The sequence below is a fragment of the Triturus cristatus genome, chromosome 2_1 (genome assembly GCF_964204655.1).
Source record: "Triturus cristatus chromosome 2_1, aTriCri1.1, whole genome shotgun sequence".
Lineage (NCBI taxonomy): Eukaryota > Metazoa > Chordata > Amphibia > Caudata > Salamandridae > Triturus > Triturus cristatus.
In genome coordinates this window covers 979798904-979824973 of record NC_140581.1, presented here as the reverse complement: position 1 = coordinate 979824973, position 26070 = coordinate 979798904, and the positions used below count along the sequence as shown (strand labels likewise).

Sequence of the window (26070 nt, the reverse complement as noted above, 5' to 3'; positions counted from 1 at the left end):
CCCCAGGTCGGTTCAAGGAAGATCAACCAGGGGTGTCTCTACTTCTTGGACTGAACTGAACGGAGTTCCATTGGAAGAAATATGTAGGTCTGCTAAATAGAACAATGAGTGTATTGAAAGCATCTATGGAGTAATAATGTTTTTTTTTGTTTTTTTCCTCTAATGAATGGATAGGATTTTCCAGTCTTCTTTCATGTCTTGCGTTTTGCATTGAGGAACTGTTCATAAGCATGTGTATATCTTCAAATGATGTGGTCTGGGACGGGCGGGTATTGCGGTAATGAATACATTATTTAACGGTAACCTTCATTACCTGAAACCTTAGTCCTCTCCACCTCAGTCCTACTCACTCCTCATACGAAGGTATTGATTGCTCAACACAGCTTGCTATGAAGCACTGATTGTTGGAGAGGACAGGCCTTGGGTGAGGAGGGGGCAGATTTCTTTTATTAGAAAATAAATAGGACTGTGCTGACATGTCTGCGAGGATGCCCTCCAGAAATAGTGTGGACTGGTACAGGGAGGAGGTAATGTAGATTACCGGTAAGTAATGGATTTTTTTAAAATTCTTTTCTATTAAACAGTTGCTCAGTGTACAACAAACAGACTGGACAGCACATTTGCACAATAAACATGGTAAAGATACTCATGTCATTACAGTAACAATGTCCACAAGGACCATTTGAAAAAATCCCAACACACATGTACACTGACACCACAGTGGGACAAATTCGAATCTGTATCCCGGGATGAACCACCCCACCATCACTCATATGAAGTTGCAACCAACCTTTATCCTCTATGGTACAGCAATTGTCCCAAATTTTCTCGAATTTTCTTGGGCAGGCCCGAATGCGGTACATGACATGTTCCACTCGCCGACACCAGTCCAGATCATGTCCCCAATCCTCCACCCATGGGGTCCACCCATTCCCCAAGCCCACACTATTTTCCACTTAGCAATCCCAGAGAGTTAAGCGCCAGCCACAGCCTCTGAAATTTGGGACACACTTCCTCACTAGTTATGTTCAGGAGCCACCTAGCTTCCATTGGTACTGTGAGTTCTGTGACCCAGACCATAACTTGCACAACCTCCCTCCAGTATTGCAGGTGATGGAGCAGGTAGTGCAAATTTTGTATACCTCCTCTATTCTTGCATGAAAATACTAATAATATAATCTATTAACTATAATATTATTAAACGAGTATTGCATGTATACTAATCAACATTATTAAAACTTAAACTACACATGGGATTTGCTATTTGCATGGCTAAATAACTTTTATAACTAAAATCTGTACGCATATTAATGAATAGTATATGTGGTAATAGAATATTGCATGATATATGTTGCTTTGTGATGTTGCATCATCGAGGAGGATCGAAAAGGTGAATATAATGGCTTTAAATGTCGCTATATGCTAGATAAATACAAACACATAGGGGGATTAGTAAGGGGTTTACATTAGAATCACTATTTTTATGTATTAATTATTCTTTTGTGTTTGTTTCGCTTAAGTTGACATCTGGGCCTAATCCAATATGGCCGCTGACATCGCATGCAGAAGTGGCCACTGTCTCGTGAGGCGCGGAGTGAGCTGTGCAAGTGCGAACAGTATCCTGAACCTCTTAGCGACCTTTGCTCATCATGTTCCCGGTCAAGGATATGAATTTGGTGGTTCGCCAAGATAGGGGCACAATCAACCTTACAGTAAACCGGAACAAGCCGACACTTTGGCTGACAAGTGACCTCACCCCTCGAACTGTACTGAGAATCTGGGACTAAGAATCGGACAATCCCAAACAGCCAATCACGACTGTCCTAAGCCTAAAAATGTATCTTCTTTAACCTGATATTATAATAAATAGGGTAATAGAATAGAGAGGGACACACACACACCTTCGTAAGTTCGTGACGCCTTTCCTGATGGTCCAGATGCTGCCCAGCCGCTTGATGACTGCAAACCTTTCCCAAATCCACGGGCTATGATAGATGCTTGCACGATTTCTGGTCCTTTGATTAAAAATTGGGGACTGTAACGTGCTGAGCAGAGGACTTTGAGCTTTGGCCTGCCTTATTCGGACAATTTACGACAAATTTGGTTATGCAGAGCCAATGAATTAGAGGACTCCAAATAGCCAGACTAGGTAAATATGATGTTCCGCGATTTACTTGAATTGATCTAGAAATTCTAAACTTTGACAAGACAAATACAAATATAAATCATTATGAAAATTTTGATAAACAAATATTGATTAACAAGAAATATGAGTTTCTGGTTTATCTTCAAGGGAAATAAGGATTCTGAGTCTTAAACGTGTTTTAGCTGGTTCTAAATCACCATCAACCAATCCAACTAATTGGTCCGTCGACCAAGTGGGTGGAGTGCCTTGATGTTTAGGATTAGGGATCTATAGGCGACGGATGTTAATGTATATTTTTGTAAAAATAACTTTTCTCTCCCTATAGGTTATAAGGTGTTCCTCCCCCACATGTCTAGCGCTTGAATTACTCATCCCTCCTGTGTGCAGACTCGTGAGAGAGACGTATGAGTGTTGGTGTTATGGGCCCCACCAATGACTGCGTGTGTGAATGAGCTAGTGTGACGTCGGGTCTGCGACGCAGGGAGGATATTTGTAAATTTGCCCCCTTTTCCCGGTCTTGCGCTGGATCGGTTTTACCGGTAGCAGTATGATGGTTTTATTATTTTGGTTTGGTGATTTTTTCTTGTAAATTGCTTATTGCTTATTGATTATTGACTGTGGATAAGTATTGGTTTATGTATTAACACTCTATGTTGAGTTGCGTCGAGTTCTATGTTGTTTGACGGCTTCTGGGATGTAGGAAGTCGGAGGTTTGTAACGGTTCCGTAGTAGAGCAGAGGTAAGCGCTGCTCTCGGGAAAGACGGAATTGTTGTTGCCCTGTAGGTACACGGGGAAAACGTGTGACGATTGGAGTTGTACGACGCATTGTCTGGGTTCGATTTGGTAACATCGTCGTGTGTTGCCATTAGGGACATTTTCTGTATGACAGAAATGTATGGTAGCGAAGGTCAGCTGTGAAATGTTGGTCTTAGGTACCAGGAGTCCAAAAGGCACTCTGATTACGCTTATCACTGGAAAGGTAACAGGTGTTCCCTAAGCTTGTTAGAAGGATAAAGTAGAGGGAAGTGCTACTTTGTTAACGAGTCTCATAATTCTGTAGTAGGGTAGGGGTAAGCGCTGCTCTCGGGAAAGACAGAATTCTGTGTGAATAGACTACATTTTCCGTATGAAAGTGTGTGAATGAAATAGCATTCAGGTTAATTGTGAAACTCTGGTTTTATTTCTCAGGAGCAGAGCGTCTCCAACTAGGTGTCTTAATTCTAGAGAAACAGTTGGCTAATGCTTGTTAGAAGGGTAAGGTAGAGGGATGTGCTACTTTATCAATGGAAGTAATGATTCCGTAGTAGGGCAGAGGTAAGCGCTGCTCTCGGGAAAGACGGAATTCTTGTAAGAAAGGTCATTAACTATTCTTTTGTTAGCGAAACAGATAATGGTGGCGTTTTTATGTCGTTACGAACAGATTTGTAAGTCAGAAAGAACGAAAGAAAGTTTGCAGATAAATTTTGTAAAGGAGGGGTCAGCAGAAGCAGGAGTAGCAAGAAAAGCTGACGTCAGAAAGACCGTGCTGGGATTGGCCAGTCAGTAAAAAACGTAGACGCTCCTGATTGGTGCGTTAGTGTGAGTCGCGCTACGATTGGTTAAAAAACAGAATAGTCATAGGGAAAATCTAGCGATACACGGAAGATAAAATGATGTATTACGATCCTCCAGAAAAAGAGAAAAAGTCCTGGTTTGGAAAGATCAAGAGTTTATTTAAAAAGGACAAACCGATTGTGACTAGAGAGGGACAGTTGCTTCCCCCACCAAAATCACCCACATCCTTTATGGTTGCGAAATACGTATATCATACATGTATTTGGTTGGACAATTGGGCAAAGTATACAAAAGATGATGGAGTCTTAGCATTTCCGGAACATGGTTCATTTAATTTAGCAGTTTTGAGAAATTTGAGAGAAAGAATGATGAATCTAGAACCGAGACCTAGACCAACACAGTTTGAAGCATTGACAGAATGGGAAGATGAGATGCATGACAGAGAACGACAGAGGAGTGGCAGAAGGTACAAATATATGTTTGGAAGATCATATGGACAGGAGAATCATGATGATAGAATGAGTAGATGGCGAAGCGCAAATATGACTGACGGTTTGTTTCCTGTGAGAAATGCTGAAGAAATTAGCAATAGAAAATGTATGGAAAAGAGAAATAATATCAAGTCAAGAGGGTATGGTGTGCATGAATCGGAGGATGATGTTCTTGACGACATGTTTTATAAGAATCCACCCCCATATCAATCAGATTCCACATTATTGACACCAAGTGCCCCAATAAGAGAGACTCCACGAAATATAAAACTTGAATCAGTATCACAAGAAACAGGAAGAAATGATCCTTTTAGAGAAATAGAGACAACACAACATGGTAAAATAGGTAATAAAAATTCAGCTGAACTAGCGAAAAGCACTTTAGAATTAACTGAAAAGATTAGGGATTTGACCAAACATTTGGAAGCTGTAACCGTTCCAGTAACTATAGGACCTGTAATGCCTATTTTTGATAAACAGAAGGATAGTGAACATTGTCTGACGATTCCTTATAACAGTAATAAACAAACCAAGAGGCCAGAAAAAATTGCAGATGAGAACCCATGGAAACAAACAACAGGTATTTCAGAACAAAGTACGCCTAAAAATTTGACAGTAAATCAAAGCTTAGTGGATAGTATAATAATGACGACAGAATCAGTCCCAGGATCACCGAAGAGTTTAGCACAACAAAATACTGAGAAAAATAGTGTAGGGCCTAATTCAGAAGAATTAAGTGAATGGCTGAGGAGTTTACAGCAGAAAAATACAGAATCCCAATCTATAGATGTGGCCAAGCTGAAGATTGTTTTGGAAGAATTAGTAGTAGGGACTATCCCCATGGAGACGTTAAAAGCCTATCAGGATGTAGAATTACTATTTTTATGTAAAAGTATAATCTGGAGAGCAAGGAATCTACACGAAAGACTAGAAGAAGTGGCAAATGAAATGGGTATAGACTTCGAAAGAGTAAAAGCTTTACAAAAACCATACCGAGTAGATTTTTCTGAAAAGGATATTCAAAATCTGAACACCGCAGGAAGAACTCAGATTAAAGACATAATCATTTTGTTAAGGAAATGGGGAGATGTAGATAAATGAGATGATGTCTCAGACAAAACATTTGCAGCCTTCCCCGTAAGAGAAACGGAAAAGGTAGTAACAAAATGTCCCATGAGAGAAATTCCAGGAGGAGGATATGTACATGTCCCGTGGACTAGACAAGATATTTTGTCATTTACCAATGATTTCCATCGACTACGTGAAGAGCCAGTCGAGTGGTATAGGCAGGTAGATAGGTTCGTAACGTTATCAAAAGTTTTATGGATTGGGTATGACGGTGGCATCAGCCTCCCAGACATACGATTGTATTATTGGGCGTCCCATCTGTCTGCCATTAACCACTGTACATATGTTCAGCCATGGGACCCGGGATATAATATGGATAGGTGGCTCCTTCCGGGGGGGACCTTTAGTAGAGCCCTTTATTCTAGGACCCAGCGCTACACTCTTACGGGCCCCACTAACCATTCAGTACACGTGTGGCATGCGGCCACCAATCGCTTAGGCTGGAGAAGGAAGTTGACGCTCGCAATACCGCTATAGGATTCCGAGCAACTGAGTGACTTATGGAAGCGTAAGGGATTTGACAAATGGGATCTCATAGGTATTGTATGCATAGGGGATTTGTGGGATAAATCTGATATTAAGTCTTTTGCATCGCTACAGCAGCAATATAGCCTGGCCAATTCTGAGCGCTTCCGATACATACAGGTTCGACACGCGCTTCGCACACATTTATTGCCCAGCACCATGCTGCCGGAATCCTCCCCACTGGAAGATAGGGTACTAGATGGCCATCTCCCTGACAGCACTATCTCTCTGATATATAAAAAATTGGTAAATAACGTCTCGGATCCCTCCTGGCGCTTCGAGAGAAGTGGACCAGGGATGGCATATAAATGGATGATGAGGAATGGCAGGAGACAGTCTCCTCTCCCAGGGTTGTAGCAATATCACCACGTCTCCGTCTCGTCCAATTAAAACTCCTTCACCGTGTTTATGTAACAGGACCCCCAACTGGTGCGTATGGGAAGGGCGGAAGAGGGAGCCTGCAGGCGCGGTTGTGGTCAGCTGGGGACCTTTTTTCATATACTCTGGGAATGTGCACGGATCCAACCCTACTGGCGTGCCATTCATGACATTATCAATACAGCTCTGTCAGCGCAGCTTCGGGTGGAGGCTCGTAGGTGTCTCCTGAACATTTGGGAGCCGACTGACTTGAATGTTTGCTTGACGCAGTGGGTAACTCTGGGGCTAATGTTTGCCAAGAGGAATATTGCTCAACGGTGGGGGGCATCGGATCCGCCCACGGCACGGGAGTGGGAAAAAGACATGGATTGGGCAATGTTCAGAGAGAAGACTGTATATGTATCACGTGGATGTCCCCAAAAATGGTCGCGTGTGTGGGGCTTGTGGAACTTCTACCGTGGAGATATTTGTCTGCCCCCCTTAACCCCTACATGTGACGATCCCCCCTCGCCGTAGACCTTCCACCATGCACGATTGTAATTCGCGTATTGCCTTCTGTACCGCTGATGCCCATTGGTCTGTTCCTCCTGTATGGTCATGCAACTGCTGATGTTTGTTTTTGTTTGTTAAATAATAAAAAACATATTCAAAAAAAAGTTTTATGGATTGATTTAAATAGTCTATTTGCCATAATAGTACCAGCAGATTTATGGACAGAATGCAAAATTATGATAAACTGGCCTACACAAGAGTACCCCAGAGACCCAAAAATGGGTGCCCCTGATCCTGAAGTTATGAAAAAATATGAACAGGTAATTACCTTTCTGAAAAACAAAGTACCTCCCAAGGAGACTGATTGGGTAAAAATTGACAGAAATCATCAGGAAGATAAGGAATTGGTACATGCTTATTATGAAAGGTTAATTCTCGCCTTTAAGAAGTTTAGTGGTGATGAAAATCTGAGTGAAAAAGATTTAAGTCACTTTGTATACCGATTTGTATATGGGCTGCGTCCAGAAATAAGTGAAATGATTAAACAGCATACAGTGGACTGGCAAAATAAGAAGATAGATGAAGTACTGAGACATGCAAAATATTTTAGTGATGAAATTGATGCCAAACAGCGTAAGTTAAAAGAAAAGGCTATGTGGGCACAGGTAAAAGTGGCAGAAAGACAGGAAGCTCAATTGATTGAACTGGCAAATGGTGCAGGTATGAAACCTAAATTCAATGTTGGAAAAGGAAAGGGACAATTTAATATAGAAGAAGCCAAAAAGAAGTGGCCATGTCATAATTGCGGAAGAACAGGGCACTGGAAATCCGAGTGTAAATTTCCCCTGAGTACCAATGGTGATAATGCATCATTGAATTCGCAGGTGCAGAAAGAGGTGAGCTGTCAACCACAGCGACAGCAGCAGGTTGCTGCCCAACAGAATCAGGCGCCAAAACCGCCTTTTCCACAGAGCGTAAATCCTCAGAAATTCAGTAATGAGACAGGATTCTACAACGAAGAACAGGTAACTAAGCTGCCGCGCGCTAGTGCTGTTTCGCAGTATTGGCTACAACGCGATGAGAGTGAGTCAGAAGAAAGCTATTGACGGTGCCGAGGGGAGGAAGAAGAGTGCGTACTTGGCGCAACTCTAGAAGTAGACCAGACAGGTCCTTTTGTGGATGGAAAGGTAAATGATGAAAATATTACTTTCCTAGTAGATACTGGTGCTACTCGTTCAACTGTCAGGTCAGCTGATGTTAAAAACCTTCCTCTCTCGGATAAAACAATCCAAGTAGTTGGAGTATCCAACAGACAGATTAAAACGTATCTCACTGAACCAGTAAAAGTTAACATAGGGAAATCTTCTGAAAAGCAGCGCTTTGTCGTGTGTGATTCAAGCCCTGTAAATTTGTTAGGAAGAGATTTACTGTGCAAAATTAATTGCACCATATTTGCACTCCCGATGGTATAGCATTTGAGACCCCTGATGAAGATGTACTGTAGAAAATGACTATGGCTAATTTGGAACCTGAGATTACTGAGGCATTTTCTGTATTTAACCCTGAAGAACTACCAAAAGAACTAAAAAAGACAGTAAAAGCAGAAGTCTGGGATTTCACAGGAGCAGATGTGGGATTAATGAAAAATGTAGATCCTGTAAAAGTGACTGTAAAGGAAGGAATGAGTTACACAAATATTCCTCAGTACAAATTGACACCCGAAATAATTGAAGGAGTTACTCCTATAATAGAGAAAATGATTAAACAAGGTATTTTGAGAGAAATAATGAGTAGTCCATGTAATTCACCATTTATCGCTGTGTCATGTTGTCCTATTGTACCAAATCCATCTGTGATTTTGTATCAGATTCCACATGATGCAGAATGGGACACAGTAATTGACCTGTGTCATGCTTTCTTTTCCATCCCATTGCATCAAGTCAGTAAGCAGATTTTTGCGTTCCGGTTTGGCGAACGTATTTTGGCATGGTGCCGAATCCCACAGGGGTATACAGAGAGCCCCTCAATATTTAACCAGATATTGAAAAAGTCCTTAGAATATCTAGAGATGTCCGAGAGCTCAGTACTGGTACAGTACATTGACGACCTGCTTGTGGCGCCAAAAACACGAGAAGCTTGTGTAGTGGATACCATAGCATTGCTAAATCATCTAGCAGATGAAGGACTTGAAGTATCCCCATCGAAATTGCAATTCTGTCAGAAAGAAGTACAATATTTAGGCCACAAAATTGAAAAATGACTGAGAAAAATAACTGCAGAGAGAATCCAGATAATAAAAGGAATGACAGCCCCAATGACACAAAGAGAAGTAAGAATGTTTCTTGGAATGGTTGGATATTGTCGTCAGTGGATAAGTAACTTTCCCCTGATTGCAAAACCTTTGGTACGCCTGACGAGAAGTGATGTAAAAGACCCCATTGAATTAAATAGGGAAGAATTAATAGCCTTTAAACAATTGAGAGACAGTTTGTGTGAAACACCAGCATTTGGCTTTCCTGACTATGAGAAGGAATTCGAACTATACTGCAGCGAAAGGAATGGATGTGCACTTTCTGTATTAATACAGAAACATGGAAAACTGAGAAGACCAATTGCATATTTTTCAGCTATACTCGAGCCTGTAGCTGTAGCATTGCCTGGTTGTAGAAGCCACTTGTAAGAGTCTGGAACAGAGCGAAGGAATTGTGATGGGATATCCTGTGCGAGTGTTTGTACCTCATGATGTGGCAATCCTTTTAACAAGGAGCCGCACTCAGTTCATGACGCATAGTCGGCTGACTAAATATGAGAAAGTCATATTAGGTGCAACAAATGTGAGCCTTGTAAGATGTCTGAATGTGAATCCTTCAACATTATTACCAGATGCTGAGAATGTGGAAGTCAGTGACGATGTGGATCATAACTGTTTGGATGTGCTTGATTTCTGTACCAAAACACGACCTGATATAAAAGATGTACCTTTGACAGAAAGTGACTATGTGATGTTTGTGGATGGGTCATGCTTGAGAACAGACAAAGGAATTCTGAGTGCAGCATAGGCGGTATGCACAGTAGCAGCGGTAATGGAAGCATCTTACCTAAAGGGAGTAAAATCAGCCCAGCTTGCTGGACTTTTTGCGTTAACCAGAGCATGTAAGTTGGGAAAGGATGTAAGAGTGACTGTGATAACCGATAGTCAATATGGCTTCGGTGTAGTGCATGATTTGGGCCAAATCTGGTCACAGAGAGGATTTTTGACTTCACGTGGAAGCCCTATAAGGAATGCTGATGTGGTTGGGAAATTGCTTGAGGCGATACAACTGCCCAAGCAATTGGCTGTTGTGAAGTGTGCTGCGCATTCGAAGACTGGAGATTACATCGCAGCAGGGAACCAGTATGCAAACGATATAGCTCAATATTGTGTGCGAAATCAGAATTCTGTGAATCGGGCAAAAGAAAAGGAAATGAATTCATGTCCCTTGTTGTTTACTAACATTGTGAATACATGGGAAGAAGTGAGGCAGTTACAGGAAGAAGCAGGAGATGAGGAAATGAGACAGTGGGTAAAGGCAGGATGTGCACCAAGGGAAACAGATCATGTGTGGGTTTATCGGGATGGAATACCAGTTATGCCTGATAGCATGGTGTCCACCATGGCACGGATGTATCATGGACAAGCACACGTAGGGAGAGATGCAATGCTTAGATTGTTTAAGCAGACATGGTACAATGCAAAATTCAGACTTGTAGCTGAGAGCCTTTGTCAAAGATGTCTTATATGTCAACAGTTCAATCCTGGAAGGAAAACAGTGGTAAGGCTAGGAACGATAGGTCGAGAAGGAGGGCCTTTCACCAGAATGCAAATCGACTTCATTGAGGTGCCCCCCTGTAACAGGTTGGGGTACGTTTTAGTGATGGTCTGCCTGTTTTCTAGATGGGTAGAAGCATATCCCACAAGAAGAAGTGATGGAATTACAGTAGCAAAACTGCTTTTGAGGGAGTTCATCCCTAGATTTGGGTTTCCAGTCACAATTGAGTCAGATAGAGGAAAACATTTTCATAATGAAATCATGACGCTAATTTGTGAGTCATTGAATGTACAACAAAAACTGCATTGTGCCTATCGCCCAGAGGCTTCTGGTGTGGTGGAACAAGTAAATGGCACTATTAAAAACAGATTAGGAAATATGTGTTTAGCCACAGGATTGAAATGGCCTGATGTCTTGCCTCTGGTACTCATGACTATTAGATCAATTCCAGATAGGAACACAGGTTTGAGTCCCCACGAGATAGTGATGGGAAGAGCAATGAGGCATGTATTCATACCAGTCAACAAGTTGTTGCCTATCTCTGATGACTTGGTGTTGGATTACTGTAAGGGGTTGGCTGACTCCATACATTCTGTGTTTCATCAGGTTGGATCGGATGCCACCACCCTTGAAAAGAAGCCAGCTCATGATCTAAGCCCAGGTGACTGGGTGATAATTAAAGTGCACAGAAGAAGGAACTCTTTGGTCCCACATTGGGGAAAACCACGACAAGTGATTTTAACTACGACAACAGCTGTGAAGTGTGCAGGAGTAAAGAACTGGATCCATGCTAGTCATACCTTGCAAATTCCAAACCCAGTGGAGAACAAGGAAGGAGAGTATTTTGAAGAATCAGAAACTAGCTCTGAATCTGATACTGAGGACACCAGAACAGTACAAAATCTTGAAAGGGGGGAGTCAGAACCAAATTTGACTGTTGCCCCAGAGAACATTCCCTTGAGGAGGAAGTTGCAGATTTCTGACACCAGCTCAGACTCAGAGACTGAACAAATACAGGTACATACAGGAAAAGAGAAAAGCAGTGAAGAGACAATTAAAGAAGTTTTCGATAAAGAAGTTCCTGATGGAAAGTTGAGAGAAATTCCACCTGAAGTAACAAAAGCAGATGGTCAGGTGACAGATACAGAAAGTGAGGGAAAGATTTTTGCGGAACACCCCCGAGGAGTTGTAGGAAATTCAAACACTCAGTTAGAGGAAGGAACAGTTAGTCAGCAGGAAGATTGTGTGGAAGAAACATGAGGAGGGACAGAAGTAGGGAAAATAAAAGAAGTGGTGGAAAGGGAAACAGCCGAAAGTAAAAGTCAAGTTGCAACAGAATCAGAGAGCAGTGATGAAGAAGTACCAGAAGGTCGAGTCCTGAGAAAGAGAGCATGGAGAGCTGAGAAAAATGATAAGGGAAATAAATTGAAAAGATCAGCAAGAGATGAAATTTGGCTAAACAAAATAAAGAGATTGAGATACCGATTGACACGAGTGAATTAATCTAGAGCTGAACAAGTGAATGAAGTATCTAGTCAAGAAAAATTGAAAGACAAGGGAAAAACAGAGGAAAATAAAAGAACAACAAAACCTAACCAGAAGTATAAGTCGCCGGAATGGTCATATGTGGCACTGCCTGAAATAAAAGAAGAGGTGGATAGCCAAGAAAATCCAGAGGTGACTGTACCAGAAGTGGTTGAGGAAGACGAAGAATCGGAAATCCTGAGAGTTATCTTGTCCGACATTGGAGAAGAAACGAATGTTCAGGAAGTTCTGTATCGAGATTGTGAAAGAAAAGTGAAAGACGATCAAATGCCAAACTGAAAAGACCAAAAGTGATACCAATGGAAAGACAATAATTTACTGGAAAAGACATAACTGATAGAACCAAGAAGGTGCTTAGAGCCTTGGGTCAGACAAAACTAGTTGTGAAGTAGAAGAGGCTACGTCAAAAGACACTGATCATTTTTCGAAATGGCAAACACAGAGAGTACAAAAACTAAATGTGTATTTCTTAGAAGATGGTTTAAAATGTGTTCTTGTTGTACAGCAGTGGTTCCCAAACTTTTGACTCCTGAGGACCCCCATTGAGTCACCACTGGAAGCCGGGGACCCCCAAGCAATTTGTAGGATTTAAATTTCAAACATTAAAACAGTAATTCTAAAACAATGAACACACGTGTGCACACAAAACAAATACTCAAATTACTAGGGATTTTAGTGTTTTATATTGAAAGAATTTGCAAAAAATGGGAAAGGTAGTGCTGCATCTCCGTGACTAACTTTTAAATGGTTTGTTTTATTTCGCAGTACAAGGCTCCTGCCACGGCCAGACTGGAAACCCAAATCAGCCCTGGCAAATGTTTTCAGACCAGTCCCCATACAGTGCACACCATCTGACCACTACAAAGGGGGCTTTGGGAGGCTCTCCTCCCAAGAAAAGTTAGGAAACAATGGTGCATTCTACAACAAATTTATCATTATTGTATCAGCTTTTAAAGAATGGTAAATGATGACCTTACTATGCACCAGTATACGACAATCTTTGTTGGGGTTCTTCAATGATTCCCTTATTATCACCCTTCAACAGTGCCTCTCATCTCTCCATAGCCCCTCTGTCACATGTATTTCATTTGTTTTATAGCAGGGTTTCCCAAACTATGGTCCGCGGACCCACAGGGGTCCGTGACACATTCCCAGGGGGTCCCCAGACAGCAATTGTAAAAGCACAACAAAGTTCCTTGTAGAATTAGCAGTTTTCCAGCAACAATAAAAGTGTCAAGATAACCTCAGTGATTAATGTACCTGCTGGAGAAAGATGAGCGTTTTGTTCAGTGGAAGCTTTGACTTATCTAATGTAGCACAGAGGGTTAATATGCCTACTGCAAAGAACGTGTACCATGCATTTAAAAAAAGGGTTTTATGTGCATAGGTTAGTTGGTTATTGCTTTTGTCAGAGACTATTTTGTTACTGTGCAGTAGTTACCTTGTAGTCGCATTTGCCTTATGTAACATTTTCTATACACTGATTTACACGTATGAATCATTGTCTCTATGGGGCAGATTTACAAGGAAAGTGACTGTGTGTGCCGCAAGCCATTTGGCTGCACCGCACTGAGCCACTTTCAAAGCACAGGGATGCGACATATTTACAACAATATGTCGCATCTCTGTGCTTCCCCCTGCGCTGGGGCACAAGCTGCTGCCATGCGCCTGCACAGGCACCATTGCACCATGGTGCAAGGATGCCTGCTTCGTGGGGAGATTTGTTTATGTGCAGGAAGGGAACCCTAAACAATCAGAAATGGCGTTTTTTAACTTCTAAGTGTGCTGCATTAGCACACATAGAACTTGCAAAACGTCATTGTTTTACTGATTGTTTATGTGCAGGAAAGGGACACCTTCCTGTACATAAACAATCACCAGAGGTGATTTCCTCTTTCTATGCATGCTGCAGAACGCAACATGCATAGAAAGAGGAAAAAAACGAGGAGAAATAAATACATTTCTCCTTGTGCGCCTCGCTATGCCTCCGCTGGGGAGGCGTAGCATTCAGACACATTTCCAGATTCACAATTTCTAGTAAATCTGTAAATGTGTCTGGTTTCATGAGTGTTCCGTGGGAACACCCACAGCAACACCCACGGAACGTCCCTTTCACGTAAAGTGCTGTGTGCAAATGAGCCATATTTTCAAGACCAGGAAAAGTCACGGAGGGTGGCTTTTCCGGTCCTTGAAAATATGGGGCACTAAAATACGCCACCGGTGCGTCACTTTTTGTGACACACCCGTGGCACAAGGGGCTTGTAAATCTGCCCCTATATGTGTGAGATGTAAAGTGCTCTGACATCCTATAATGGGGGAAGCACAGAGATGCGACATATTGTTGTAAATATGTCGCATCCCTGTGCTTTGAAAGTGGCTCAGTGCGGTGCAGCCAAATGGCTTGCGGCACACACTGAGTCACTTTCCTTGTAAATCTGCCCCATAGAGACAATGATTCATACGTGTAAATCAGTGTATAGAAAATGTTACATAAGGCAAATGCGACTACAAGGTGTAGGATTCACATGTCATTCATACTGGTAGGCATTTTTAAGGAGTGCTTGGTCTGGAGAAGCACAAACTCAGGATTCAGAACATAACACAGTGGTTAGCATTGACTTTAACAATAAAAATGTATTTCCACCCAAATAAACCTTTTTAGCAGCATCAGGACGAATATGTTTCTAACTTGTATCATGCAGTTTGCAAGCAGCTCTGTGATGACAGTTAATAGGTCACTGTGCTAGATTACGATTGTCACTTATGAACTGCACAGTAACAAAATATTGTCTGACAAAAGCAATAACCAACTAACCTATGCACATGAAACACTTTTTTTAAATGCATGGTACACGTTCTTTGCAGTAGGCATATTAACCCTCTGTGCTACATTAGATAAGTCAAAGCTTCCACTGAACAAAACGCTCATCTCTCTCCAGCAGGTACATTAATCACTGAGGTTATCTTGACACTTTTATTGTTGCTGGAAAACTGCTGATTCTACAAGGAACTTTGTTGTGCTTTTAAAATTGCTGCCTGAGGACCCCCTGGGAATGTGTCACGGACCCCTGTGGGTCCGCGGACCACAGTTTGGGAAACCCTGTTGTACAGGATTACTAATGCTTCTATGGAGTGCGTTGGCTTTAATGATTTCATTTAAAGTTACACTAGAAACAATAGAAGGACATAGTGAGAATAAAACTAATGTAGAAAAGCTTCAGAAAGTATATCCGACTAATATAGATAGAAATTATTTACATAAAGACAGGTCTATAAATGATTTCTCTAAAAATGTATTTTCAAAATTACTGTATGAATATGTAGATACGATGGACGTGAGGGACTGCTACGTCTGCATGCAGTTACCTGCATCTGTGTCTGAGGGAGTGACCTATCATCACCTCCCAGTAACGTATGGAATAACATGTAGTGTAATAGCAAGTTTGTTTTACAAAATAGGGAAATTAGAACATTACTTTTCGGATGTAGATAACATATTTTCACAAGTACCTGTAATTAACAAATTAAATAAAGTAAAACCTGCAAAGGTATTAGGTGAATTCTTCCTAGAAAGTAAAGAGCTAACATTAGAGTCCATATTTAGAAATAATTTAACCTGCAGCTTAAAGAAGGAGGAGAAAGTCTTCTTGGATATGGTTGAAGAAAGGAGATTGAAAATGCAAAAGAAAGTACCTGAGGGAAAAGAGGAAAAGTCTGGGATGTTGAAAAAGAAAAACATTTGAAAGGAGAAGCTAGTCCAACAATGGCTTTAGATTGGCCCCAGAAAGAAAAGTTGTGCATTAGAAGGAATCAAACTGCATATGATAATTATTTTGTAGGTACAAGTGATTGCCATGATACATATCGAATCATGGGTGGATGGGGATTTAAAGGAGGAAATGATCCAGTTTTTCCTGGATTATATTTTATCTGCGGGAACAAAGCATATTATCGAGTACCAGATCACTGGTTTGGCACATGTTATGTAGGCCTGGTTTTCCCAAAGATATTCCATGTGGGAAGAGGAAGAGATGGTGTACATGAGTTAGGTAGACAACTAACACGTAGAAAAAGAGAATCTTGGTCAGAAATTGTGGGAGACATTTTTGGAGCATTGATACCAGCAGTGGGAATATCTCTGAATGCACATAAAATTAGAAAATTATCAACAGTAGTGGACCGCTTGTCAACAAGCACCGCTGGAGGATTTTTATTGGTAAATACTGAGATGGTTGCCATGCGTGCCATGATAATGCAAAATCAACTTGCCCTTGATATAATTTTGCCAAAAGAGGGTAGAGTCTGTGGAATGCTGAAAGTTCAAAATTGTTGTACTTATATTCCTAACGAAAGTCAAGATCTAAAGACATACATTAAAAATATAAATGATTTGCATGAGGAAATTGCACCACTGGAGGTTGAAGGTGTTTGGGAAAAGATTGGAAAGAAATTATCCTCTATTAAAGATTTCTTATTAAAATTAGATAGTACATTTATAGGTAAAATCCTATTTCCATTAACCTGTGTCATTTTTCTAGTATTAATTTTAAGACTAGGATGTTTATGTTGCAAAAGAAAGAAAATACAGAAACATTTAAAAAGAGAAACTTTGAGAAAGAGAGAAAATAAAAGACGAGAAAGAGAATTTGAAGAAGTAGAATTAGAAGAAATGAAAGATAGTATGTATAGAAAAGCAAGAGGAGAAGAAATTGGTGAAACAGAAATGTGAACTAATAACATATGAATTCATTTTCTTTTTATAATAAATGTACAAAATTTTAGGTATTGTAGTGATATATTCACCAAAGGGGGGATTGATGGAGCAGGTAGTGCAAACATTTTTATACCTTCTCTTTTCTTGCATGAAAATACTAATTATATAATCTATTAACTATAATATTATTAAACGAGTATTGCATGTATACTAATCAAGATTATTAAAACTTAAACTACACATGGGATTTGCTATTTGCATGGGTAAATAACTTTTATAACTAAAATCTGTACGCATATTAATGAATAGTATATGTGGTAATAGAATATTGCATGATATATGTTGCTTTGTGATGTTGCATCATCGAGGAGGATCGAAAAGGTGAATATAATGGCTTTAAATGTCGCTATATGCTAGATAAATACAAACACATAGGGGGATTAGTAAGGGGTTTACATTAGAATCACTATTTTTATGTATTAATTATTCTTTTGTGTTTGTTTCGCTTAAGTTGACATCTGGGCCTAATCCAATATGGCCGCTGACATCACATGCAGAAGTGGCCACTGTCTCGTGAGGCGCGGAGTGAGCTGCGCAAGTGCGAACTGTATCCTGAACCTCTTAGCGACCTTTGCTCATCATGTTCCCGGTCAAGGATATGAATTTGGTGGTTCTCCAAGATAGGGGAACAATCAACCTTACAGTAAACCGGAACAAGCCGACACTTTGGCTGACAAGTGACCTCACCCCTCGAACTGTACTGAGAATCTGGGAATAAAAATCGGACGATCCCAACCAGCCAAACACGACTGTCCTAAGCCTAAAAATGTATCTTCTTTAACCTGATATTATTATAAAAAGGGTAGTAGAGTAGAGAGGGACACACACACACACCTTCGTAAGTTGGTGCGCCTTTCATGATGGTCCAGATGCTGCCCAACCGCTTGATGACTGCAAACTTTTCCCAAATCCACGGGCTATGATAGATGCTTGCACGATTTCTGGTCCTTTGATAAAAATTGGGGACTGTAACGTGCTGAGCAGAGGACTTTGAGCTTTGGCCTGCCTTATTCGGACAATTTACGACAAATTTGGTTATGCAGAGCCAATGAATTAGAGGACTCCAAATAGCCAGATTAGGGAAATATGATGTTCTGCGATTTACTTGAATTGATCTAGAAATTCTAAACTTTGACGAGACAAATTCAAATTTAAATCATTATGAAAATTTAGATAAACAAATATTGATTAACAAGAAATATGAGTTTGTGGTTTATCATCAAGGGAAATAAGGATTCTGAGTCTTAAATGTGTTTTAGCTGGTTCTAAATCACCATCAACCAATCCAACTAATTGGTCCGTCGACCAAGTGGGTGGAGTGCCTTGATGTTTAGGATTAGGGATCTATAGGCGACGGATGTTAATGTATATTTTTGTAAAATAACTTTTCTCTCCCTATAGGTTATAAGGTGTTCCCCCCACATGTCTAGCGCTTGAATTACTCTTCCCTCCTGTGTGCAGACTCGTGAGAGAGACGTATGAGTGTTGGTGTTATGGGCCCCACCAATGACTGCCTGTGTGAATGAGCTAGTGTGACGTCGGGTCTGCGACGCAGGGAGGATATTTGTAAATTTGCCCCCTTTTCCCGGTCTTGCGCTAGATCACATGATTTCAGGACATTCCCTCAATATGTGGACTAAAGAACCCACCATGCCACATTCCCTGGCACAGAGAGCCTTGTCGCATCTTCTCAGTCAGTGCAGGAGTGATCTGGAACAATAAGATCTATGCAGTACCAGAAACTGGATTATATGGAATCTGGCCTGTATAGCAAGCTCTCTGGGGCTCCGAATTGCCTCCACCCAGTCGTTAACCTCTCCACACATCTCCCAGATGTTCAACACCCAGTATCGCCAATTTGGAGAACCCCTTCAGGCCCCCAACTTCCCTCAGTATGTCACTGTCCCACAGAAAATCTTATTTGTCAGTCTGTCCTCTCAACCCAGGAATCTAGTGGTGTCTCTCCATGCCCTCACCACCATACGAGTGTGAGTCGGCAATGCTCTCTGTCATCCTCTCCTATAGAGTAGTGATGGGTAAAACCGGCTGCCCATGGCTGCACAATCCATGCGGTATGCCAGTTCTGCGTTGTCCACAAATACCCAGTTGTTGAATATTATCAGTTGGGCAGTTCAGTAGTACTTCCGTATATACCAAACTGCAAGCCCACCCCCGCATATACCCCTCTTTGGAGCTTTTCTAGAACTACCCCATCCCAAAAAGGTTGTCGCAGTTCACAGTCAACTTTCTCAAAGAAATCAGGAGGTATTTTGTATAGGGTGTTCTGGAGAACATAGAGTAGGCAGGGAAGGGACATCATCTTGAAGAGGACAGCCTGGCCCATCAAGGACACCGCCAGTGTACAACATCACTCTTCAGGCGTTCCAATTGAAGGAACACATTTCTCTGCACCCCACGTGACATAGATGTCCAGGTATTGGAAGCCATCATGAACTATCGGGGCAATGCGCCTCAATGATAGGACGGGATGCCTCCTGCAAGGGGAAAGATAAGGGACTTATCCCTGTTGATCTGATAACCAGAATAGTCACTGAAAAGTTGGAAGACATTCAGTATTCTTTCGGCCATGAGGTGGGGTTGTGTGGCCTAGCAGTATATCGTCAGAGTAGAGGAAAATGAGTTCTTACTAATCGCTCTCCTAATAATACCCCGTATAATCTGGTCTTGGCATACCCAAGATGCCACGGGCTCGAGCGCAAGCAGTGGACAACCCTGAATATATTAAGTGGCAAGTGGCCCGATTAATTGCTTTATCTGAAGTAACCCAGGTCAATCATAGGTTTTATGATAAAAATCTGCAGGTAAAACTTGCTTAAAGGATAAAAATGCCTGGTATTTACCAGAATATGCAGATTTTAGTGAGGTAAAATCTAAGGGGCTGATTGTGAGTTTGGCGGTCCGTGGATGGACATGTCGGTGGGGCAGTGCAGCGGCAGTGAGCTCGGCGGTCTGATCGCCCTATCACAAGTTGTTTTTTTGGGCTGTGTGAGGACCGCTACTGCCATGCTGCCACTCTGCTGACACCTCCAGCGGTCTCAGAGCGCAGCAGCCATGGAGTGGTCTAATTAGGCTGTGTGAGGTTTGGACAGCAAGGGAGACCATCCTCCTAATTATGAGTTGCCTCACAGCCAGTGGAAATGTGACAGGCCGAACCAAGGCTTCCAAGGCTATGGAAAGGGAGGGATACAAGAACAAAACTCACCTCCACACATCCTGTGCCGACATGGAGCCCATCCTACTCGTCCTGCCACCGCTCTATGTTCTCAATCACATTCAACACACATATCATCATAGAGGAAATCGGTTGTAAGTCACACAACTACCTGTTGCCATTGACTCCTCTGTATAAGGATGCCTTGCCGAGAACGAGTCAAGGTAGTTAGGTTCCCAATGATTTCATGCGTATACAGGGCACCAGGCTGGTAATGTCTCAAAACTAAAGTTCAAACCAAGGTGTAGGATGTCCTGCCAGACCCAAACATTGGTACTGCACCCAGGGTCGGTTTGGTAAGGCGGGCACCAGGGCAATGGCCTGGTAATGAGTTCAAGCTGTGGGCCACATGTTTGATCAGTGTGCTAGTTGTTTTGGCCTATGTCTGTGCTGGTAAAATACCACTAGCAGCCAAGTGGGGGCCTGAGTGATCTTTCCGGAAGCAGATGGGCCTCTATTACCTCCCTTTTACCAATGGGTGGAGATTTCATTCTCAGTCTCTCGCGGGACAGGCCCCTTAATGTATTCGGATGGAATAGGGGCAGGGAGCCACAGCAGATGTGACGTTGCTTATAATCTGGTGTGGTTCACCAATGCAAACTAATAGGTGCACAAAGAGTCCTGGCAATATTTGCATATTTTTGTTTTCTGAGTGTAGTTAAGAAAACATGCCTCTTTTAGAGGAATCCCCCATTCTTTTCATAATACTTAGCAGTATTTAGCAAAAAAGGCTCAATCCGCAAATGTGGGCAACTTTGTTTTTTATGGTATCATGGCATACGTTTGATCCCAATCCAATCCTGAGTACAACGTACACAAAAAGACAGCATTTTATTTAAAGTGATAGTGGGATCTACCAACATTTCTGTACTACAACATCACCTCCTCCACAACATCACACCTATTAATGTCTGTCACACATAAGCCTTGATCTCTCTCACTTGTTTCGCATGTCACCACTTATCTACACCAGTGTCTAGAATTCCTGTCATGCGAGGGGAGGAAAACGGTAACCAGCGAAAACGGACTACATCTCCCAGGATGCTTAGCGGTTGAGAGGTTATGTAAACAGGAGAGCTGTTACATAACTCAAGGAAAACACGCCCTTATGTAAACAGGAGAGCTGTTACATAACTCAAGGAAAACACGCCCTTATGTAAACAGGAGAGCTGTTACATAACTCAAGGAAAACACGCCCTATAAAGGGAGGAACCGGGAGGTACAACGCTGTCGGATATTGTGTTTACACCGACGTACCTGCTTAGTGAAGAAGCAGTGTTCCGGAGTGGTGCTCCAGTAAGGCAAGAACGGAGGTAGGTCGAGTCGTTACTCCCTGGGCCGTGTCTTGCCCCATCGTCACCTGTGAAGGACCCGGAAGCTCTACCGGATAACCATTGAGCTTCGCTTTTTGACTCGGCTGAGTCAAAGCGCAGTGGCGCTTTTGCTGGTTGGAGTCGTAACTCCCAGCCCGACCAGAGATACAGGGACTGCCAGCTGTAACGCACACCAGGAGGTGTTTGCCGCGTTACAGACTCGGAAGTCCACAGGATCGATCGAGCGGCTGCTCTCGGTTCAGTCTTCTTTGCTTGTGATTGGGGTATCGGTGACGCATCACCAGGAGGTGACTCCGCGTCCCGGTGCAGTCTGAGGAAGAGGTTGAGCGGCTGCTCCCTTCAGGTAGAGACCCCGGCTGGGTGCTTCCCTGACTCCTCGATTCTCCCCAACACTCTTCGTGCCCCTCACAGCCTACCGATTGGCATTGTCGGCCATTTCATTTCTGCCCTCTGTTGGCATACGCCGGGATCGGCGTATATGCAGAGGACGGTTAGGACCATCCGTGCTGTGGGCTGGTAACGTACTTAGCCTGGAGGATTCCAGTGACTATAACCTTTGTTTATTCCTTGTATTATTTTTGCCTTCATTAAAATAACTAAACCTTCACAAGTGGTTGCGTTCTCATTATCGTGTCTGTTAAACGATCCTGAGACGTTCAGGGCGTTACAACCAGTCATGCAGCTCAACATTTCTCAGGTCTTGATAAAGTCACATTGAACTGACTACCACTACCACGAGGCCTTGGCATTCCAACTCCGACCAAGAAGCCTCAGTGAATATGACACAATCATAATGCACACATCCTCGCTCCCATTGTGAGGTCAAAGTAACATCAGTATGGATGTGTTCTCAAAGTCAAACACACCTTTAGCTACAACTCTGTAGTCTACTGTCACATGTATCCCAAATCAAAAGACAATGTCGATCAATTGGATTACATAGAAGCAGTGGTAAAAACATCCTAATGACACAATGGAAACCCTCTCTGCAGGATACCTATGCCTCCATCGGGGAAAGCCTGGGTCAGTGGGCCACACTTCATTTTGCACATGCATGACAAATTCCAAGAGCATTGGACCTGGGAACTGAAGTACATATGGGACAAACAATGGAGTAACCAAGTGGTAGGCATGTGTCGGCAATGGGTAAGTGCAACTTAGCAAAGCAAACATAGCAGCAACAGCATCAGGCACACATCTAGAGGAAGTAGCTGAAATGTATACACTGCAAAATGGACACATGGCCATGTAGAAATACACAGAGGAATGAGAAGTTGACACCCTCCAAGTGTGGATACACAAATATCTAACTTTAACACACCTAGCACATACCCAACCTACATCATAGGTAGAAGGGCAAGCTAAATCTGATTGACAGTGGCGAAGCTGAAATACTTATTTAATGGAAAACCACACAATGCAATGCCACCCCCATTTGCTTTTCATCCCACATATCAATTCAAAGAACATTCCCCCTCGTCCACTGATACTCCAGAACAGGTGCAAATGTCAGATCACACTCACAGCTTTAAATAAACCACCAATCTGGCTCAAAGTTACACAACTGTAGTTGCACGTACTTAATGAAGCCATAAAAGCCAATAGCATGAAATGGAATGGCCGGACTAAGGTGCCATCAATTAGTAAACAGTTTTTATTATAAAGATAATTATGAATGCCAATAGCCAGTCCAAATGTCCAATATGCCCAGCACAATGCAGTAACACTACACTTGCCTAACATGACACTGCCAGGGAAACCTCCCCAGGAAGGGGCATCCAGTGGGCAGGCCAGGCACCTAAAGGATGTGACTCAGAAGGGCTAAAGTCGGTATTGGGATGGGTTGGTTCGACTGTGGGGGGGCAGTGGTTGTGTCAGAGGGATGCCTGAGGGGAACCTGGGGGTTTTCAATGGGAGCGTCTGGAGGTGGGATGACAAGGGGTTGGATTTGGGAGGTGGAGGAGGTGTGTGTCTGTGGAATGGGTGTGCCTGTTGTTGGTGCTCATGTCTGTGGGTCTTATGTCGGATGTGTCTGGGCTGTGTCTGTTGGTGCGTGATCTGTGGGTATGTGTGGGGTGGTGCTGGGGAGGGTGGTAAGTGTCTGTTCGGTCGGTTCCATTTTGCTTTTTTTTCTGCGATTGGGGGTGGGTGTATTGTATGTGGCAGTTGTGGGTGTGTGCTTACATTTGCGTTTGCTTGAGAGAGGTATAGGTAAAGGATTTGTGATGGGGAAAAGGCAGGAGGTGGGCTGGGAGACTAGGCTGCCGTCAGTGAGAAGGCTCGAGCCTGAAATTACCTCTGTAGGGCACACATTATACTGTGAATGACTTCCATAAACACCAGCGTCTGCAACATCAGGCTTGAATGTCCATGGATGATATTCAACAGTGCATCCTGCCAAAAAGAGATCTGTCGCAGGAGGTCAATAGTCTTCTCACTAATGGCAGCTGGGGCCACGGGGAAGGGAATGAGGTGGCTGGACCAAAGGAGATGTCCCGCTCCTTACAGGAGTGGGGCCAGACAACTTGGTGGGGAGAAATAGGGAGGGTGGAGATGGAATGGGGGTGGTGGACAAGAATGGTCTGGACACAGGTCCTAGGGGTCCGCAACCACCAGGGAGCTGCCACTGGAGGCTGACTCAGGAAATTATGTTTAATCTTGATTCTCCAGGGCATGCTCCTCACCCTTTAGGCCTGACCGGAGCCACTGTGGTCACCTGCATTCCCAACGTCGTCGGCACCATCTCCTCTGCTTGTCTCTGTTGATGTTGAAAAGACAGTGGGAAGAGGTGTAAAACATCTGCGTTAACTCACTGGACAAAAATATATCTCAACAATAACATCATCAAACGGGCACAGATCACTCCACCAACAAGGTCACCTATAACGTCCATGGAGAGAAGGTGTCCTAAGTTTACTGGTATCAGACCCCACCTATGACGAGGGACACCCAACTCCACATTGGTCCTGGTGGCAACACCATCCTCAGGTTCCATGTCTACAATTACATAGAATAGTGAAATGCTTAAGAGGTTCAACTAAGCTCCAGTCCATGACAATGAGCTGTCCCCTGTGATAAAAAGTGAAGGCACATGTCACTACCCAAAATGTTTGGAACACACAACAACCATGGTATCACAGTGTTCAAAAACACACATATGCCAACACCAAATCGGCATGTCACTCCCTGAGGCATGTCATCAGTCAGTGAAAGCAACTTCAACAGTGGCCATGCATAGTCCACATGACTCCACATTCCCACATCAATACTAGCGAGGAACGGTTTGTGAGACACAACTGTAAGTGTATATACCATCAAATACATAGCCTCAACATTAGGACATGACTAATGAGATAGACTAATATCTCTACGTATGTCAAACAAACACTCCCATGTGTACACACCCCAGTCTGTGTGTACACATCACCTGCATTCCCAGTATCCATTAACATTTACCTTTACACATTGGCAAACACATACAAATTTGGAGGACCCTCCCCCTTAGCCTATGTACACGCTCACATCATGGGTCATGGCCTTGTGCAGATGATTTAAAAAATATTAATAAGTACACATGCTATCATGTAAGCATAAATAAAGGTGGTACCAATGTTGTTTGTCATCTCACAATGCTATACATACCCCACTTACTAAGGCCAAGTATGGCTCATTCACGGCATCCTCATATTCACAGTGTAGGCCATGTCACATGTAACAGTTACCCAGGACAAGGTACACAGTATTGGAGGTCCATCATTCCAGACACAAAGAAGACACGTGGTCTGTGCGGGTCAGCTGCACACAATACATCAAACATGTTTATGTGAACTGTGAACTGTCACATTACTCAGCCATGTGTCTGGACAACTCAGAAAATTGACGTGACTTTACTTAAGCTCTGGATCAGGACCATATGACATAGGTCTTCCCCAAACATTATGCACCAATGTCATTACCTACACATGCAACAACAACATGCGTCACATATTAACGTTAGGGCAACTGATGCTTGTAACAGGAGGAAAATGTTAATGCACTATGTCAGATTTGGCACAATACCCACCCACTACCTGCTGTTGGGCCCTAAAATGTCCATCAATCTCTGGGTAGGCCACCACCAGGATGCAGGCCATTAGGGGAGTCAGGGTTCACTTTGGTCCTGATCCAGCTTCTCAGGTCCTCCCACCTCTTCCTGCAGTAGACACAGGTGCCGGTTGTAGACTCCCAGGGTCCGCACTTTCCAGGCGATGGCTTACCACAATCTCTGCTTCAGATGGGTGTTGACCTGTATTGAAGCAAGAGATGAAGCAAAGTATTGTAACTGATTGTAGATGGGTGAATGTTGGGCTCACACGTTTTTGAGACATCTAGCACAAACAAGTAACAAATCTTAATAAACTACATTTGTACACCTCGCATGCTTAGCACCACTTATAGGGGTATTCACAAGTTTGTAGTTATCAGCGGACTATCCTCTATCCTGGTAGTGTACTACACTCATGAACACAGACCACAAGCACCATGTAGGGCAGGGCTATCCCAAATGTAGTCTGCTGTGAGCATCAGTGGCACACGCCACACCAGTCTGATCTTCTGAAGGGTAACCCACTTGGGCATGTATGTACACACCCTGTAAGAGCCTGGCCTAATCACAACATGCA

General features: G+C 42.8%; 1 long non-coding RNA gene across 1 annotated transcript in view; it reads right to left on the bottom strand.

Moving 5' to 3' along the window:
• LOC146866157 (uncharacterized) overlaps positions 1-24162 on the bottom strand; it is a 41958-nt gene extending 17796 nt beyond the window's left edge. The window contains exon 1 of the long non-coding RNA XR_014970594.1: positions 24094-24162. This is a non-coding gene — a long non-coding RNA (uncharacterized LOC146866157). The remainder of the gene's footprint in view (positions 1-24093) is intronic.
• Between the last annotated feature and the right edge of the window lie 1908 nt (positions 24163-26070).